This window comes from Eupeodes corollae, chromosome 3, assembly GCF_945859685.1.
Source record: "Eupeodes corollae chromosome 3, idEupCoro1.1, whole genome shotgun sequence".
Lineage (NCBI taxonomy): Eukaryota > Metazoa > Arthropoda > Insecta > Diptera > Syrphidae > Eupeodes > Eupeodes corollae.
In genome coordinates this window covers 64,503,297-64,521,606 of record NC_079149.1, presented here as the reverse complement: position 1 = coordinate 64,521,606, position 18,310 = coordinate 64,503,297, and the positions used below count along the sequence as shown (strand labels likewise).

The 18,310-nt window shown below is 30.3% G+C and overlaps 1 protein-coding gene across 2 annotated transcripts in view; it reads right to left on the bottom strand.

Moving 5' to 3' along the window:
- The window catches only part of LOC129951698 (protein apterous), a 61,558-nt gene that overhangs the window by 17,894 nt on the left and 25,354 nt on the right, over nt 1-18,310 (bottom strand). The window lies entirely within an intron of this gene.

Below are 18,310 nucleotides of genomic sequence, written 5' to 3'. Positions count from 1 at the left end.
CTGTACCTATTGTTCGCAGATTTTGAGAAGGCGTTTGATCAGGTCAATCTTGAATGCATCTGGAGATCGCTCATTGAGGCGAGCGAGGAATCCCTGAGAAAATTTTCGCTGTTGTTAAAGAATCGTACAATAACGCAAGGTGATTTGTGTTGCACAACGGACAGCTTTCCGACTTCTTCGATGGGCGTGAAGGAGTGAGACAAAGAGAAGTCTTGTCACCCAATTCTGTTTTTGCTGGCGATTGACGATGTGATGGCTGCCACGGTGAGTACAAATGAAAGACACGGTATCCAATGGAGTCTGTTTGACAAACTTAACCACATACGATTATGCTGACGATATATATGTCTCATGGCAAACAACACTGCAGGCTTAAATCAGATGAGTCACTTGCTGCAATTGAATAAAGAGGTGGCCACGGGCCAAAGCATACAAGTTATTCTAAGGCAGGGGACCATAAAGGAGGTCGAGCAGTTTAATTATCTGTTATAAGCTTTATAGCTCTCGATGGCGGAAAGGACCTGGATGTAAACAGTATAATAAACAAAGCTCGTGGGGCATTTAGAATCCTTTCTCCTGTGTGGAACTCTAGCAAAATATCGCTACTCACCATGTCAAATCAGTGCTGTTATATGCTTCTGAAACATTTAAATGCTCTGCCAACATCTGTAGCAGGCTACAAGCTTTCGTTAACCGTTGTGCTATTCTGAAGATCCGGTGGCCGCAAACCATTTCTAACGTTGAGCTGTGGAATAGGGCCGGACAGAAAAAATTGGACGTAGACATCATGCAACGGAAATGGCGTTGGATAGGCCATACACTGAGGAAACTGGGCGACAATATAGCGAAACAATCCGTCCAATGGAATCCCCAGGGTAATAGACGCGATGGAAGACCAAAGACAACTTGGAGGTCATCAGTTTTGAAGGAGGCTCGGTCTCAAGGTATTCAATCGTGGCCACAGCTGAGGTCAGTTGCGGTGAATCGGGATAGGTGGAAGGATCTTGTTGCTGAACTATGCTCCAGGAGGAGTTAAAGCGCTGCTGTACTTGCAGCCGGACAACATACATATACATATATAACAAAGTTAAGTTTAGGGTCATAAACAACACCAAGATCTTTCTTTTCCATTACTCTTTCTAGAACTTGATTCTCAATTTTGTCTTCAAAGATGATTTCCGAAAAGTTGGGGCAAAAAGAAAAACATTCAAATTAAGCGACATAAGTTTATGACAGTGATATAAGTAATTTAGTTTTTATTTTCGTGAAATCTTAAAAATGTTATACAAAAGTATTTTTTTAGTTTTTGTCTAAAAATCTAGGATTAATTCAAAACTTTTTGTTTTTTCGAACTTCGCAGACGGTACAAAAAAATACAACTTTTTTCTCACTTCAAAAATATAGCGCTCACAGGTACAACTAAAGAATTCGATTTTATTGTTATCAAGCTACAAATCTATACGATAATTTAACATTTGTCTTGAATAAAACTTTCAAAAGCTACTGTCACTAGTTCCCGAGCTATATAATGCTTTGACAAAAAAAATTAAAACAAAATAATGAAAGAAGACCACACTTAAGAGAGTATGACGTTCTTGGACCTTCATCAACGCTTTTACTAATTGAATGATATTCGCATTCGAAAGCCTTGTTTTTCTGTATTTTCATGTACATCATGCCAAACATTTTTTTCACTTATGTTGAAGCCTTAAATTTTCAAATTCAAATTCAATTGTTGACGTAATATTCTCAAGATTTATAGTTAATATGTAATTGTAAAATTAGTGCATATTTAAATGGAAAATGTTTTTTTTTTTAACTTATTTCTAAATCCATACTAGATCCATGCCACAAATTTAGTTTTATTCTGAAGATATTCTTTCACCCAACACTGGATTAAGATTGTATCAAAGAATTTTTCAACATTTTCAAATAAGCAAATGGGAGAACATTACTTGGAATTTTTGCAATTTTCATGAATCAGCAATCCACAACTTAGTTTGTATTAAGTGCTTTATTTTAACATTATTTAAAAACACCCAATATTGTTCTGAATTCCAACAGGGCTATCAAATCACGGGGACAATTTAAAGAAACTAAATGAATGATATTTTAGACTTGAAAAATAAAATACAAACAAATACATATGTACATACATATACAGTGAATCACAAAATTGGTCACGCTTGTCATAAACAAAATACGAATTCTCTTAAATTGCTCTCATTGTAATTTTTTTCTTATTTTAATTTTCCTTACATAATTTTCTCTTCTAACAGTTTTTAACGGGTTTTATTCTCCTCTACTCAAAAGTAAGTTTTACTATATGACTGCAGTCGCAGTTGAATCATGATCGTTTTAATGAGTAATGAGCCTTCGGGCTCGGATGGTAGAGAATGGGTATGGAAAACACCAGGAGAGAAGTTACAACCTCGACACGTTAAACCTACTCTGAAGTTCGGTGGGAGATGCGTTATGATCTGGGGATGTATGATGGCGAGAGGAGTGGGTTGAAGCTTCGGAAATTGTCTTTCAGCAAGACAATGATCCGAAGCATACTACCAAGATCACCCAAAAATTGTTAACAAACCACGGCTATACAATTTTGACATGGCCAGCGCAATCCTGGGGTGTGTTGGTCCATTGCAGGAGAAGCTGCAAATTAAACAGAACTATGGCCAAAAATTAAAAAGAGCGTGGGAAAATTTAAGCCCAGGGATTGGTAAGAATTTGGTTGACCGTATGCCCAATCGAATACAAGCGGAAATTGATGCTAGAGGGGGAAACACAGAATATTTACTATTCAACGCTTTTGAAAAAGAAAACACTTCAAGTCGAACAAGCTTTGAACATTTCTTTTTGTTTATATTTGATATTTTGAAAATGCAATTATTTCAGTTGATATAAAGATTTCTAATATTTCAAATAAAATATTCATAAGAAATTTGAAGTTTTTCATCTACTTTTTAGACTTGAAACAAAATATTTTCATTTTTTATACAAAAGCGTGATCAATTTTGCGATTCACTGTATGTATAACTTAATATTGAGAATTTGAATGTCTAAGATTTTTGATTATAATTCAATGTGATCTTTTAAATATACATTCAAACATAAGCCCTTACTTATGTAAATAATGGAAAATATCATATACCCTCCTAACTTTGGCTTACCTTAAAAAAAGCCTGTAACATCTTAATTCTAATAATATTATTAGTGGAATAATTTTTTAATGCATCAGTAAAGTTTCAAAATCATCATAATCAGGTGTATAGATTATTCAAAAACAGTGGCCTTGTTATCACGACAAGAATTACACTAAAATGTTGTTGTTGTTGTTTTTATGGCTATTCGCTACCACTTAAATAAATTTTGGATCATTAATTTCTATAAAGTATCTTCCTTTTAAATAAAACTATTCACGATAGCACCATCACCTAGAATGTACATATATTTAAAAAATAAACGAATGTCAAAGACGCATGGAATAAAGTCTAGAGATTTACAGACAACTATATAAATAGAACCCCTATACCTACCTGCCTGCCTACATATAATAAAAATAAAATTATAGCCATGTTTTGGAATCTTTGATTGCTCCACAAGAAGTTTAAAATTAAGATCGCTCCTGATAACGTTTCATCACATTTACGAATTAAAGGCATCTTTTTATTTCATCGCAGATAACAATCCAAATATAAAAACAGAGACCCCATGTTCTTTTATTATGACTCTGCTGTATACTTCTGAATACATTTTAGTATTTATCGTTTTTTGTTTGTTTTTTGCTTTGTTTCTTGTCCAGTCTGACTTCCTTTATATGAGATGTTTCACCTGAGTCAAAGCTGAAGCTGAGACTGAAACTGAGACTGGCATACTGGACTCTTCCGCTGTTCGGATGCATGTTTATCACACATCTCTTGAGGACACATTATTATTTCACCAGCAGCTATAGAGATGTCTTTAGGTGGCTGTCGTGTCTTGTAATGGTGGATATATTTGTTATTTTTTTATTTCATTAGTCTTTCTTTTTTTATTTTGCTAATGCAAATTTGTATGCCTCTAATAGAGTCACCACAGTTTGATCGGGTGACCGGTTTGTTTTTATTAAAAAATAAAAAAAATACAATTCTTGTTTCATATACGTATTAATTCTTTATCGTTTACCTTTAGCTATAATTATGTTATTTTTTTTAATTTGTTGAGGTAAAATAAATCGTTTATGTATAGAATAATGTGATTAATAAATATAACATAATATTTGAAAAATATTTTAAAAATATATACCGGGGTTAGGACATACAAAAACTATTACAATAAATAAGAATTTATCGTCGTCAATAAATCGAATTGGAGGAATTTCTTTAAGTATTCTTTTTCTTCAATAAATCGCAGCTTGTTTATTGTGTTTAACTTTGTTTTCCAAGCTTTATTATTGCATATAATTTAGTGTTGATCCAAGTTGTCATGAATGAGCAAAAGAATGATCGAAAAACATCAAAAGAGGGAACAATTTGTTTTTTGTCATATCAAGCGAATCGCGACTCGATTCCTGATTTGGTTAAGAATAATTGATAGATCAAATTCATATTTAGAAGATTTTTAAAAAATATATTTAAAAACACCGAGGAAAAGTATACAAATTAAAAAAAAAAAATTAAACACAGAAGGAAATGCGAATTAAAGAGCTTTGTAAGGGCTTACATAGGCATCATAACACTTATCCAAACTAATATTATAAATGCGAAAGTGACTCTGTATGTCTGTCTGTTACTCAATCACTCCTAAACTACTAAACCAATTTGCATGAAATTTGGTATGGAGATATTTTGATATCCGAGAAAGGACACAGGCTACTTTTTACCCTGGGAAAATGACGCATTCCAATTAGAAAATTCAGGTGGGCCGATCGCTTTTGCTCCTAAACTACTGAACAGATTTAAATGAAATTTGGTAAGGAGATAGTTTGAGATTTAAGAAAGGACATGAGTCCCTACGCATGTTTGAAAGCATCTGTGTTATGTACAGGTACATGTAAAAAGTACATGCGAGTACAGCTACACAATGATTCTCAAGCAGGACGATATGCCGCTGCTCTTCTAAAAATCGGTGAAGATTGTATGTCAACAAACTGTAACGGCTGGATTACGTGGAGTCATGAATTTTGTCGAATTGTCTGTAGCACAGATGAATTAAAAAGTAATGTCTATCCAAACCTGTATATAAATATAGGCAATCGGCAGTGGGAGAGTTTACACTCCAATGTTATGTAATGATACACGGCTACAGATTACTCACCTAGGACGAAATATTATAAAAGCTATAATCATGACTGGAATAGCAAAAGGAAAAAATGTTTTAACTCTCCGATAATTCCAGCCGATTCGCCGTTTCAGTTTGAAAGAGTGCAGTTTCCTCTCAAAGCAGCATTTGTAATAACAATAAATAAAGCTCAGGGGCAAACGCTGAAAGTTCCAGGTGTAAATTTGGAAAAAAAAACTGTTTTTCTCATGGAAAATTATATGAAGCGTGCTCACGAGTCTCAAACCCTATGACAATCACACTTAGTATGGCCTCATTCCATCTCGGCACAATTCAAACATACGTCAAAAAGAACAGCTTAGGGTTTTTCATACTTCTATGACAAAAAAAAAAACTATCTGATACGGACGATACATATGTACATATATTTCTTAATTATTCGATTTTGAATTTTTAAAATTACAAATATTTGCAAACAAAGCATATTTTGACAGTTGAAATTTTAAGCTTAGCAAACAAGGAATATTAGGTGTAAAAGAAAGTGGATCTAAGTTAAAGATTCGCGAGAAACATAAACTCAACATATTGATTGACGAAACTTATGGTGTACATTTTTTTGTTGGTTATTTATTCTAAATTAAAGGGTGTTTTTTTAGAATTGTGATTCTCAAGGAGAAATAAAACGCATAAAATTTAATATTATGGCCAAAAATTATGCTTTATTATAGAGGTTAGGGTTTGCCAAATATTGGTTGAGGGCAAACCTTGGCTGGAGCGAAGATTAATTGTATTATTATTATTTCTTTGCTATGAGTGGCCACTCTTGGGACACATGTCAGCAATAACGCGCCGAATATTCTCTTCAAAGGCGTCAACATTTTTGGGCTTATTTGCGTAGCCAAGCGACTTCATATAACCCCACACAAAATAGTCCAGCAGTGTTAAGCCATAATGCGCTTAACAAAAGTTATCATTCAACAAATTGATTGTTTCGTAGAGTCACGCAAACGGCACCATTTTTAACTTCCCATAGGAAGTTATTGTAATGGGTCAGATTTTTCAACTTAAAAATTTTGACATTTCTCGACGTTTCAAGGACTCTAGAGTCGAAATAAAAGATTTTTAGAAAGATGTCTGAGCCTGCGTGTGTACGTACGTTCGTACGTCGAACGTCCATTGCTCAAGAACCAAGGAGATATTGACTTCAAATAAATGGTGTTATACAGATAATAAGGCAGAAAGATGCAGAAAGAGCTCTCAAAAAAATTGCGTGGGTGGTTTTTTTACCATAGCAGTTTGAAAAAAGGTGAAAATGTTGGTTAATCCTAAATATCTCTCGAACCAATAACTTCAGAGACTTAAATTAAATTTTATATAATATATTGTAACGTGATACTAATCAGGTATATTTTTTGAAAAAAATCCAACTAACTGTTTTTCTTATAAATCAAAAAAACTAAAAAAAAATATTTGTCACCTCGAAAATTTTACGAATTAAAAATGATTTAATCTTTAAAGCAATTTTGTGCAACAAGAAATAACGTTTTCAATATCTGGCAAAATTTTGACAAAAATGAAATTGACAGTTTTTTTTACAAAAAATAAAAACCTAAGCAAAAAAAATAATATAAGTTGGTAAAAATTGATTTTCGACTCAAATATTTTTTCAAAACTTTGAAAGATTGGCTTTAAACTCATTTTTTCTTGACAAAATTTGAATTGAAGATTTTCTTACAAAAAAATAAAGACCTAAAAAAATTAATAAAGTTGATAAAAATAAATCTTTTTTAAAATTAAAAATATTAGCTTCAAACTACTTTTATCTTTTCAAAATATTGTTGTTAACATTCAGCAAAATTTTGAAAAACTCTAATTTTTGCCCGAAAAATAAAAACCTGAAAAAAGACAATACTAAAACTTGGTAAAAATTTACTTTCGACTTAAATAGCTTTTCAAAAATTAAAAATATTGTCTTTGAACCTTTTTTATTTATCAGAAAATATTGTTTTCAATATTCAGTAGTTTTTTTTTTTATAAAAATCCAACAGTCCAGTTTTTATACAAAAAATAAACTCTACAAGAAATAGTACGCAAATTTGGTAAAAATTGATAATCGGTTCTTGATATCTCTCAAATTAATTTCATTCATCCAATTTGTAAAAAATTAAGAAATGCTACTTAAATTGGTAAACATTTTGTTTTGACTTAAAATCTATTTAACAGAACTAGATTTTCAAGCTAAACTATTTCTTTATTTGAAAATATTGTTGGTAATTTTGAAATTTTTAAGAAAAAATCAACTGACAACTTTCTTAACACAACACTTAAACCTACAAACTTTTAAGCAAGACAAATCGACAGACGGGATGGGAGGTTATCAGCATGGGTCGCATCCCAGCCTCTTTTTTTGGTAATGAATTTGCACGATTTGCAAACGCTCTCTTTTCATTATGGCTAACCAAACTGAACATAAATTAAGTGACTGACTAATTCCAAGAAAAAGGTTGCTTAAAAAAAAAAACAAATCAAATAAAAAAAATTTCATAAGATCAAAAAATTCAAATTTATTCAAAATATAGAACTTTAAATCCATAAAAACTTTAGTGAAATCACTCTTATTTTTTATTGACTTATCTTCACCCATCTCTTTTGCTCAATTTAAAGATTCGAATATTAGGATTTTCAATAAAGAATAGCAATAGGTGAGTCTCTAAACAAAATATCGCCTAACCGATTCCCGTCTCTCCAAAGAAATTTCCAATCGCAAAAATAATAACTTAACAAACTAATCGGTTATTATTATTGTTGTGTTGAATAAAAGAGACTTACACACAAGTTCTAAAAATAAGGAGTGATTATGAAATTGTATTATCTTATAACATATAAAGATCTATAGATTCAAAAACATGGGGAACATAGCTTCAATTCTAACTAAATTTTTCATTTTTTAAAGAAGTCGGCGCAGAACTGACATCAAACACTATTTTCATGAAAATCCATATAAGAAAAATTATTTTTTTTTTTCAGATACTCAATCGCATGAGTGCACTTCTCTTTAAAAATTCAAAAAATAAAAAAAAAAACTCGATAAACATTAAACATTTATATTCGCAGAACCTTCATATCCAGGGAAACATACATATTTCAAAGCTTAACTAAAGAATTTAAAATATTTAAGAGAGGAAATTCTTGGTTTGAATACGACGCTAGTGTAATTAAAATTAATAACTGCATCACATAAAAGATTCCGGTGTATGTTATAGGTATCGAATTTATCTTGCTTGAGGGATTGTGTTTCACGCTTTTATGGTATATAGATGGCATAGGGTAGTGGCGCATACCCAACCATCTATCATCATACACATGCGGTACATCATCCGAATAGCTACGTCTCTTTTTTCAAGTAACCACATCTAATTTTGAAACGGGAGACGAGTCAAAGATTTTTTCAAACATATTTTCAAGGGGGATGGAAAGTAGGTAGTGTCTTTTTTTTTTTTTGAAAAAAAAAACATATTTTTTATAATTTATATGCGGAAAAAATTGTTGTAGATAATCTAAAGAAAGTGATGTGTTTTATCATTTGTGAAATTCCAAATCTTTAAAGAATTGAAAAGACAGAATTTTAGTCGTTTTCTAATTGTATAAACATTTCAGAATGGTTTATAACAATATGCCTGTGTAATGTTTTAGTCGCAAGTGATTGCTACCCTTATTCGTATTATATATTATATTATTTGCTAGGCTTGCAAGATATTTTTTGTTTCATATAAGCAAAATATAAACTTCTTATTATGTAAATAACTTATGTTGTTTAAAGTGTAAAAAAAGAACATGTCAATGTTCATTCGGACTCATTTCAGTCAATTTTAATTCTAACTTTTTGAAGTTTAAAAATATTTTCATAATTGGTTTTTAACACTTAATAGATTAATGTTTTTTTTTTTCAAATGTTGAGTTTTCATGCGGTTTTAACATACATTTTTTCTCAAATATTGCTGTGAACACAAAATGCTATTTGTAGTGTGAAGTTTACTAATTAATTTTAAATAAATATAATTGATAATAATATATGAATAGAATGCATAAATAAATTAAGGATGAAATACATTCATTTTGTAAAATACAATTCCATTTAATTATCTTTAAAAGGCGAAATTTACGGCATGTATTTAACCCTGCAAGAAGGTATGATCTTACATATATTAAAACAGAGTCAGGACTTTTAAACATTTCTTGCAATTTACAATCTTTTTTTCGAATTTCTTAAAAATATAATTCATAGACAAAAAGAATAATTAAGTTACAAAACCGGGGTTTGTGGGCCTTATATCTATTTCGAGGTAATAATAAATTAATGGAAACAAGGCATTCATTCATTTCGGAATTATCATTTTCGGATTTTGGAAACTCACTTTTGTGATATCTCTTGGAAATAAAAGTAAGAACATTTTAAAAACAGTTTGCGGAAAGAATTTCAATCAAAAAATGCAATTTTAAGCAACAAAAAACATTTTTTAAGAAGCTATTTTATTAAATTATTTGCAATAGCCGTTGCAAGCGAACCGGAAGTTCATTTTTAAACTTATAATTAAAATACAACATTACCCAAAGCAGTTACTAAATTGGTTTATGAGCTTAACAAATAAGCATTCAAAAGCCATTATTTATATATTTTTCGTATGTTTTTCCGTTAACAGACTTATTTAAAACAAAAATGAATTTAAAATTACCTATTGTGATGGCTACAGGAACAAAGTTTTCGCAATTTAAAATTACAAATATATTTTTTTTTCTGGTGCCATACAAGCGGGAATTCAATTCAACTCAATTTTTTCTTTATTTTTTGGCTGGCAATCAAATTGCATTTTTTGTATGCGTTTTTGTGGCCTTAATTCAAAAATTACTCTAACACGGCGGGTTTTTTAAGATATTGTAAATACTTTTTAATATTCGCAAAAAAAAACTGATATATATGTACATACCCGTGTTTTCTAAAACACAATCCCAATCTTCCGTATGTAATCTTCATAAGTCATGTGATTTAACTAGACGGTTTTTAACGGTTTAGAAAGAAATTTTTGTTTTCGTGACGAATCTGTTCTTTAAACTTGCTCAATATTGATATTCTAAATAAAATTGATATAGATTCTGAAAGTTCCTTGTTTACCATGGCTTTAAATGCATGACAGATTCTTCTAAGAGCTGAATTAACCATATTTTTGTTAGATGTCATAAAAACAATACAAATAATTTCATTGGTAAAGAGTATGTTTTAAATCTTTGCGATCATAGCATGATTGCTTTAAATTATTTATCTGTCAACCGTTTTCAAAACATTAAAGCCGCTTCAGATCCAGTGAAATATTGTGTTCACCTTACGCTATTAAAAGAATTATTAACATTTGAATGATGGGACCACGTTTATGCCGAAAAAAATCTTTCGGGTAAAAAGAAACACCTTAAACGTTGGATGAATAACTATATTCTGAATAACGTCAGGAAAAAGAAAAAATTGAGCGGGATAAGGTTGGTTTGGTTTGACTTTAGCCTTAAAATCTCCGTTTTTGATTGTCTTTAGCATTTTTAGAGAGGCATATTTTAACACAACCTTGGACAAATTGTAAGATGAAATCCGAATTCAGGACATCTTAATCCTTTAAAAAAGTATTGTTTTGTTTATGTGACAAGAATTTTTTTTAATTTTTGTATTTTTCTCGACAAGTGGTATCATTCCAATTTTTAACTTCCCATAGGGAGTTATTGTAATGGGTCCGATTTGTCTAATTGAAAATTTTGACATTTCTCCACGTTTCAAGGTTCCTAGAGTCAAAATAAAAGATTTTTAGAAAGATGTCTGTGCGTGCGTGTGTACGTACGTTCACGACGTTTTTTTCGTCGTCCATAGCTCAAGAACCAGAACAGAAAGATGCAGAAAGGGCTCTCAAGAAAATTGCGTAGGTGGATTTTTTTTACCATAGCAGTTTAAAAAAAGGTGAACATTTTTTTTAACTTTAAATATCTCATGAACTAAAAACGCTAGACTTGAATTAAATTTTATATAATATATTGTAACATGATACCAAACAAGTATATTTTTTGAAACAAATCCAATTAACGGTTTTTTATAAATCAAAAATTATAAATGAAAATTTTAAAATGATTTTATCTCCATAGCAATTTTTTGCTATGAAAAATAACGTTTTTAACGTTAAATTTTGAGAAAAATTTAATTGATATTTTTTTATAAGAAATAAAAACCTAAAAAAACATTACATAATGTTGGTAAAAATTGAATTTCGACTCAAACATCTTTTCAAAAATTTGAGATTATGGCTTTCAACTAATTTTTACTTTTAATATATGTTGTTATCCATATTCGGTAAAATTTTGAGAAAAATCGATTAAACAGTTTTTTTTTACAAACAATTAGAAACCTAAAAATGTATATATAAAAGTAGGTAGAAATTGATTTTTGACTTTAAATATCTTTTCAAAATTTTGAGATATTGGCTTGGATCTATTTTTATCTTATGAGAAAAATTGTTTTGAAAATTTATCATTTTTTTTTGAAAAATCAAATTGAAAGTTTTTTAACAAAAAAAATCCTAAAAAAAGCATTTTTAAAACTTTACAATAATTGATTTTCGACTGAAATGTCATTTCAAAAATTAAAAATATTCGTCCCAAAATTATTTTATCTCAATTGATATACACATTGCTTTCGTCATTTAGTAAATTTTTGATAAAAATCCAACAGTTCGTTTAAAAAAAAAAAAAAAATCTACAAAAAACAGCACGAACATTTGGTAAAATTGATGTTCGGTTTTCGATATCACGTGAACAAGAGAAGGTATTGACTTCAACTTAATTTCATTCATCCTATTTGTATTTGGTTAAGAAATAACAACTTTTAAAAAATTCTACTAAAGTTCGTAAAAATTGGTTAACCACAAAAAATCTAGTTAACAAAAATAGATTTTGACGTCAAACTATTTAATCATATGCAAAATATTGTTATTAATTTTTAAATTTTTTAGAATAATTCAATTGACTAAACACGAGAACCTACAAACCTTTAAGCAAGACAAATGGACAGACGGGATGGGAAGTTATTAGTGTGGGTCGCATCCCAGCCTTGTTTTTTTTTATAATTCAATCACACAATATTATGACAGATTTTAAACAACCGATAACCACCAAACGTAACCATATTTACTATCATTTTATTAGACACAAAAATAAGTTGGTCAAAACCTTTTCTATAAAGGGAGTCCGTTCAATTGAAATGGTTCAAAGAAAGGAAGTTTTCTTCAAAAAAAAAGTATGAAATATTTTAGGTATGATGTTAAATATCCACAATTGCATCGCACACAGTGAAATAAAGGTTAAAACAGATTTTTTGTATTATTATGTTCATAACATAATAAGTCATAAATTCAATGGTTGGTAACACATTTATAGACATTTATAGTACCCATAAGTAGGTACCTACATACGTAGATACATATATATAAAGATGCAAACCTTTTCGATACTCGGTTGCCGTTTCCCATAAATCAAGTTGTAGATAAATGTAAGATCGTTGCACAAAACAAAAACAAAAAAACGCAGATGAACAAGCATCATTTCCAGTTTGCGTTTTTAATTAGCTCCCCATCCCTATGTTTCCACTATACGACAAAATTTATATACGTATGTACATATATATAAGTATATAGATCTTAAACTGCTTTTGGTTTGTGTGAATGTTGACATTTCCTTTTTAAGTTATTTTTTTTTTGTTTTGTATTTGGTTTTAAATGAACTTTCCGAAAAGGAATTACAATTTTCTGTTTTCTATGTGCCACCTTTCTCTTTATAACATACGTAGATACTAAACATCACATCAATTATCTTCTGTACTCCGCAATGAATATCTAACATAAATTTACACGACACAATGTCATATGTGACATACCGAACATAAATCATTGGTCCGGGGCAGCATACGGATCACAGCTCAAGCGCGTATGTCTAAATTTAGTTGTTGAGTCTTGAGAGTTCTGTCCTTCGACCTAAATGCCTTGGAGGGCATGTAACCGCATAACATACAATAAATTGATATATGTACAGTACATATATTGTTTGGTTTCTTATAGAAAACATATTATTTTGTAATGATGGTACAAGTACATTATGTACAACATCAACTTATTATTTTGCCAGGATGTTGATTTGTGATTTCTTAAAAAAAAAAAACTATGTGCATGGTATATATCCCTTCTTTGAAACATGGAAAAAGGATTTTTTTTGTGAGAACATAATTCTATGGGACTGATAGTGTACTTCAAATTCAAACCCGACATCATTCTCATGCAAGGAACTCGGGTGCTGCTATGCTACCTAACACATAACCTCCCTTTTCTTTGATATAGTTTACGATTATACCTATCGAATAGTTTACATACATGCATAAATATAAACGTTAAGATACTCGGATATCTTAGTATTTTTCTCGTGTATGAATTCTTTTTTAACTCAGAAATCATACTGAACCAAGTTTGAACGAACAGATTTGTGAAACTCGAATTTTGAGTCGTTTTATTGGTAACCAGACTATAATTTATCTCAATATCTTAGTGACTAATAATTATTTCTTCACTTCTAGGTAAGCTCACAGAATATAATTACATTGGGGCATATTCTATTCATAGATGTTTGCTAAATTCTTGCTAAGTTATTACTAACAAGTCCAGAGCTTAGGCTATTTATAAGTACATTTAAACCTAAACTTAGAGCTTAACCTGTGGTTTAACTATAAACTTAGGAAATTCTGTGTTTAAGTCGTTATTATCACAGCAAAATGACATATTTGATTTTTGTTTGTGAATTAAAAAACTGCAAAGGTAAATGATATCAAATAAATTGTACGCAAACTTGCTGGTGCAGCTCTTCTTTTTGGCAATTTTCGCTATAAAGTTCTTTGTCTGACTGCGATAAGTTTTCATCCCGTTCGTGTTTTATATTTTCCTTGGTGTTCATCTAAAATATTATTGAACATTGTTAGTTGTTTTTCTTTTTTCATTTTCTATTAAATAGTTTTGTTTAACTTAAGCGTCTTGCACATGTGCTACGAACTACGAACTGCGAACTGTGGATGCTCGCATATTTTGACTTTTCTTTCACATGTTTCACATGGGCTTTATTTCTATTCGCAGATAGCGACGAATTGAATTACCCTTTTCTCCATATTTTCCTCAGCCATGATCTTTCATACAAAAACAAAACAAGAGTGGTATAATTTTGAGGTTATGTTGCGCGCGAACAATGGGCAGATTCAGATTCAACATTAGGGACTTCATTTGCAGTCAACTGCATTCTCTGAATGTACATTTTGACCAAGGCAACTAGTTAGTTTTTCAACAGTCATAATCTTAAAACTAAGAATTTTACTTCCTTAACCTCTACCTACAATCATTGTGCAAAAACTATCAAAAACATTATTATCTACAAAACACTCCTCAGGCTAGCTAAAAATACATCACGATTTTGTATTGCAGAGAAATATTACTTATTTCTCTTCCAATTTGACAAGGAACCTTTTTACACAAAAGATTAAATGGAAATGTGCAAAAATAAATAATTTATGGAGTAAAAAAGTTCAGATTTTAGTTGAATTAAAAAACATCATCAATTGTCAATGTGACATAAGAGATATTTTTACTAACTTTCCAGTCAACTTTCCATTAAAGTCAGATCCTAGAAACTTGAATTACTTTCTAGAGCCTTATGTCCTCTGAACATGCCCAATTTATTCATTGCAGTGTGGATGGTGTGTGGATTGTGGAACGCAAATAGATTTTGACAGTTCGTAGCAACCACGCTGCAATTCGTTACTACCAAACTGTTTTTACAAAATATGTATTCTTGTTTAAGAGAAGAAAATTCAAATTTTATTATCCTAACATTATTGTCAATTGGTTTCTTAAAATTTAAATGTGTTTTTGTTTGAAATTGATTTTTGAAATGTGTAAAATCACGTTTATTCGTCCATTCGTTCATTTGTTGTTCGCTCTCATGTGCAAGGCCCTTTAATTTTTTTGACATCCTTCGAGGAATGACAGCACAAAATAACGAGTTTGAAAATATAACAGTATTTTTTACTATGAACCGTCATTTCAAGAATAATTGTAGTAGAATTCAAATTATTTAAACTGGGGTATTACTAAACACATCAGGGAAATTGACTATGAGTAAGAGCTTTGTTTATTTAATCAACAAGCCTTAAAATAAAGTTCAAGAAATCACAACTTCAGTAATTCTCTATGAAAACGCGCCATTGATTTTAAATAATCCCACATAAATCATTTAATTTAATTCTTTTATATTATTAGCCAAGGATTTAATTTTTGTTAGAAAATCCTTTGTTATTTATTCTTAATAAGAGCTTAGTTTATGTAATTTGTTTAACTTTTGAAACGCATATGTTTTCCTTAAACCACAAAAGTTAACGTACCTTAGACGTATGGTTGACATAAAATAAATTGGTTGGAGCAACAGTCCGTTGAGAACTAGGGCCTAGTGACTTACAACGCTCAACCATTCCTGTGTGCGAGTATTGTTGTCCGGGATGGAGGGGATCTACAGCTTTAAGCTGGATCCGAACGGCAAATTTGAGAAAGCACTTTTCATGACAAGAATTACTCTTGGAGAATTGGTCAATTCCTCGCAAGCTGCAGGACCCGTGAAAAAACTGTAGATGGCATAGGCAGGGATCGAACCAAAGAACACTGGCATGACAGTCGAATGCACTAACCATCAAGCCACGGGTACTACTCGTCTATTTGACAGCTGTCATTTAAACTATATTCAGTTTTATTTTTAATTTCATAATAAATAGACTTAGCGCTGAACGAAGTATTTAACCCTTAAACCCTACCCAGGGTGCTTCACTACCCTGTACCTTATTTGATTGATAATATTTGTGGAGCACCTCAAATTAAAATGTGTACTAAACGTGTTAAATAGAAATTTTAATAAAAGTTTTCTGATATTCTATTTAAATATCAATAAAAGTAAATATAATTAATATTCAAAATGTAAAAGTACTTTTATTTAATAAAATACATTGAAATAAAAAACAGGGTGTCGAGGCACCCAGGGTAGGAAATGTCCACTCCAAATATGGATAGGGTTCTACTTCAGGGGTTAAATCCTGCAAATTATTTACCAAAGTTATGGTTCGGTTACGTATCAATTTATTGAAGAAAACTGTGGCGTGGTTCCCAAGAAAGTGCGATTTAACACGGCTGGATTATTTTGTATGGTTTTCATTTATCAACAGCAATTGATAGTATAATTTGTTTTGTTTTATTTATGTATCAATATTTGTATTAGTTATTTATTTGTTTATTTATCTTTTTAATTAATTTATTTTTTGTTTTATTTATTCATTTGTTTATTTATGTATGTATTTGTTTATTTATTTATTTGGTTCATATCACAAACAATGTTCTAAAATATATTTTATATTTATTTATTATTGCATTGGTCTACAAGGTTTACTTTCTTGCAATAAAATTGCAATGTTAAACGACTTGACATTAAGTTTTATTTTTCATAACGAATCTATTGTCCCAACAATTCTAGTAAATGCTTAAATTTAAAGTTTGAATCAGTATTTAACCTTAGAGTAAGTGCGGCAAATATCCATCTTTAACATTTTTTAAACATTCTAACAAAACATTTTTATTTCAGGTTTTAAAAACTTTAACTAAAAAAAGAAATATAACAAAAAGTTAAAAACAAAAACTTAGAGGAACTTCATAAATCGTATTAAAAAAATTACCATTTTTAATAACCGACTTCATATCTTTATTTTCGAGGTCTTAAATTTATTCGAGTCAAAAGTTACCTGCTGTTTCAATTTGCATTAAAGTTTTTGTTTGTATTTTGGATCATTTTATCAACATACCATTTGTTGGGCAGAGGTTTTTGTTAGAAGTTCTATAACCACTCAAAGAACAACCTTTCACGTTACACTATATTCTTTTAGCCTCTTTTGATTCTAAGTTTATACGAAAAAATGTACATTCACAATATTCGAAGTTTCATTAACTTAACATTGATTTAAAGAGCTTTTAATAAGTCGTAAGAACAGATAATAACGTTTCGTAGAATTTTTCTACATATCATTCCTAATTTTATTAAACGTGCACAGGATCAAAAGTAATACACATCTTCCTCCGATTTCAGACATACGCGTAAAAGATACGCGTAAAAGATATTTTTTAAGTCTGCATCGATTCTAATCATTAAATAAATATCCTTCTTATTCTGTGATATATGTAAATACAAAATTAAACGAAAACTATAAATAATTTATTATCTTCTAAAGTGACAAGTTTGTGCAGCATACAAAGAAAGTAAGTGCATAATTATTTCGAAAAGTTCTTCGTATTTATATTTTTTTTAAATCTTAAATATAATCTCCTTGTTTATCAAGAGCACATCATTTTATTTTCATAAAAAACAAAAATATTTTTCGATTTCCCTTTATACTAAATGCGCTACACACATAGGTATAAAGAGTGGCAAAAGTCTTGATATCTTCCATAAGCATCGCACTACACTACTTTAGATTTGAGGTATTCACTTTAAAAATAAGTATATTTTACAAAGGATGATGGTTAAAAATGACCTCGATTCGAATTTTTAATTGCAATAAAAACAATGGTGTATAATTTAAGACAATGTATATCTATATCCATATATGTGATTATTCTTCTCGAATATAATGTAAATATAAAGATATGTATAACATTTTTATAGCGTGCCGGTCGAGAATGCAATTTCAAATCAAAATGTATCAGAGGTGATGCAAGAGCGCAAAACAGTAGATTCCCAACAGCTTTGTCTTAGATCGTTTGGATCGTTTCAGAGTTGCGTGTCAGAAAACTATTTTCTGTGCTTCGTAGACTTGAACATTGCACACATTATGCATGTATTCTTGCGAAGCGGAGTAACCATGAAAAAAAGTGTAATTAGTACGACATGTTAGGGGGAT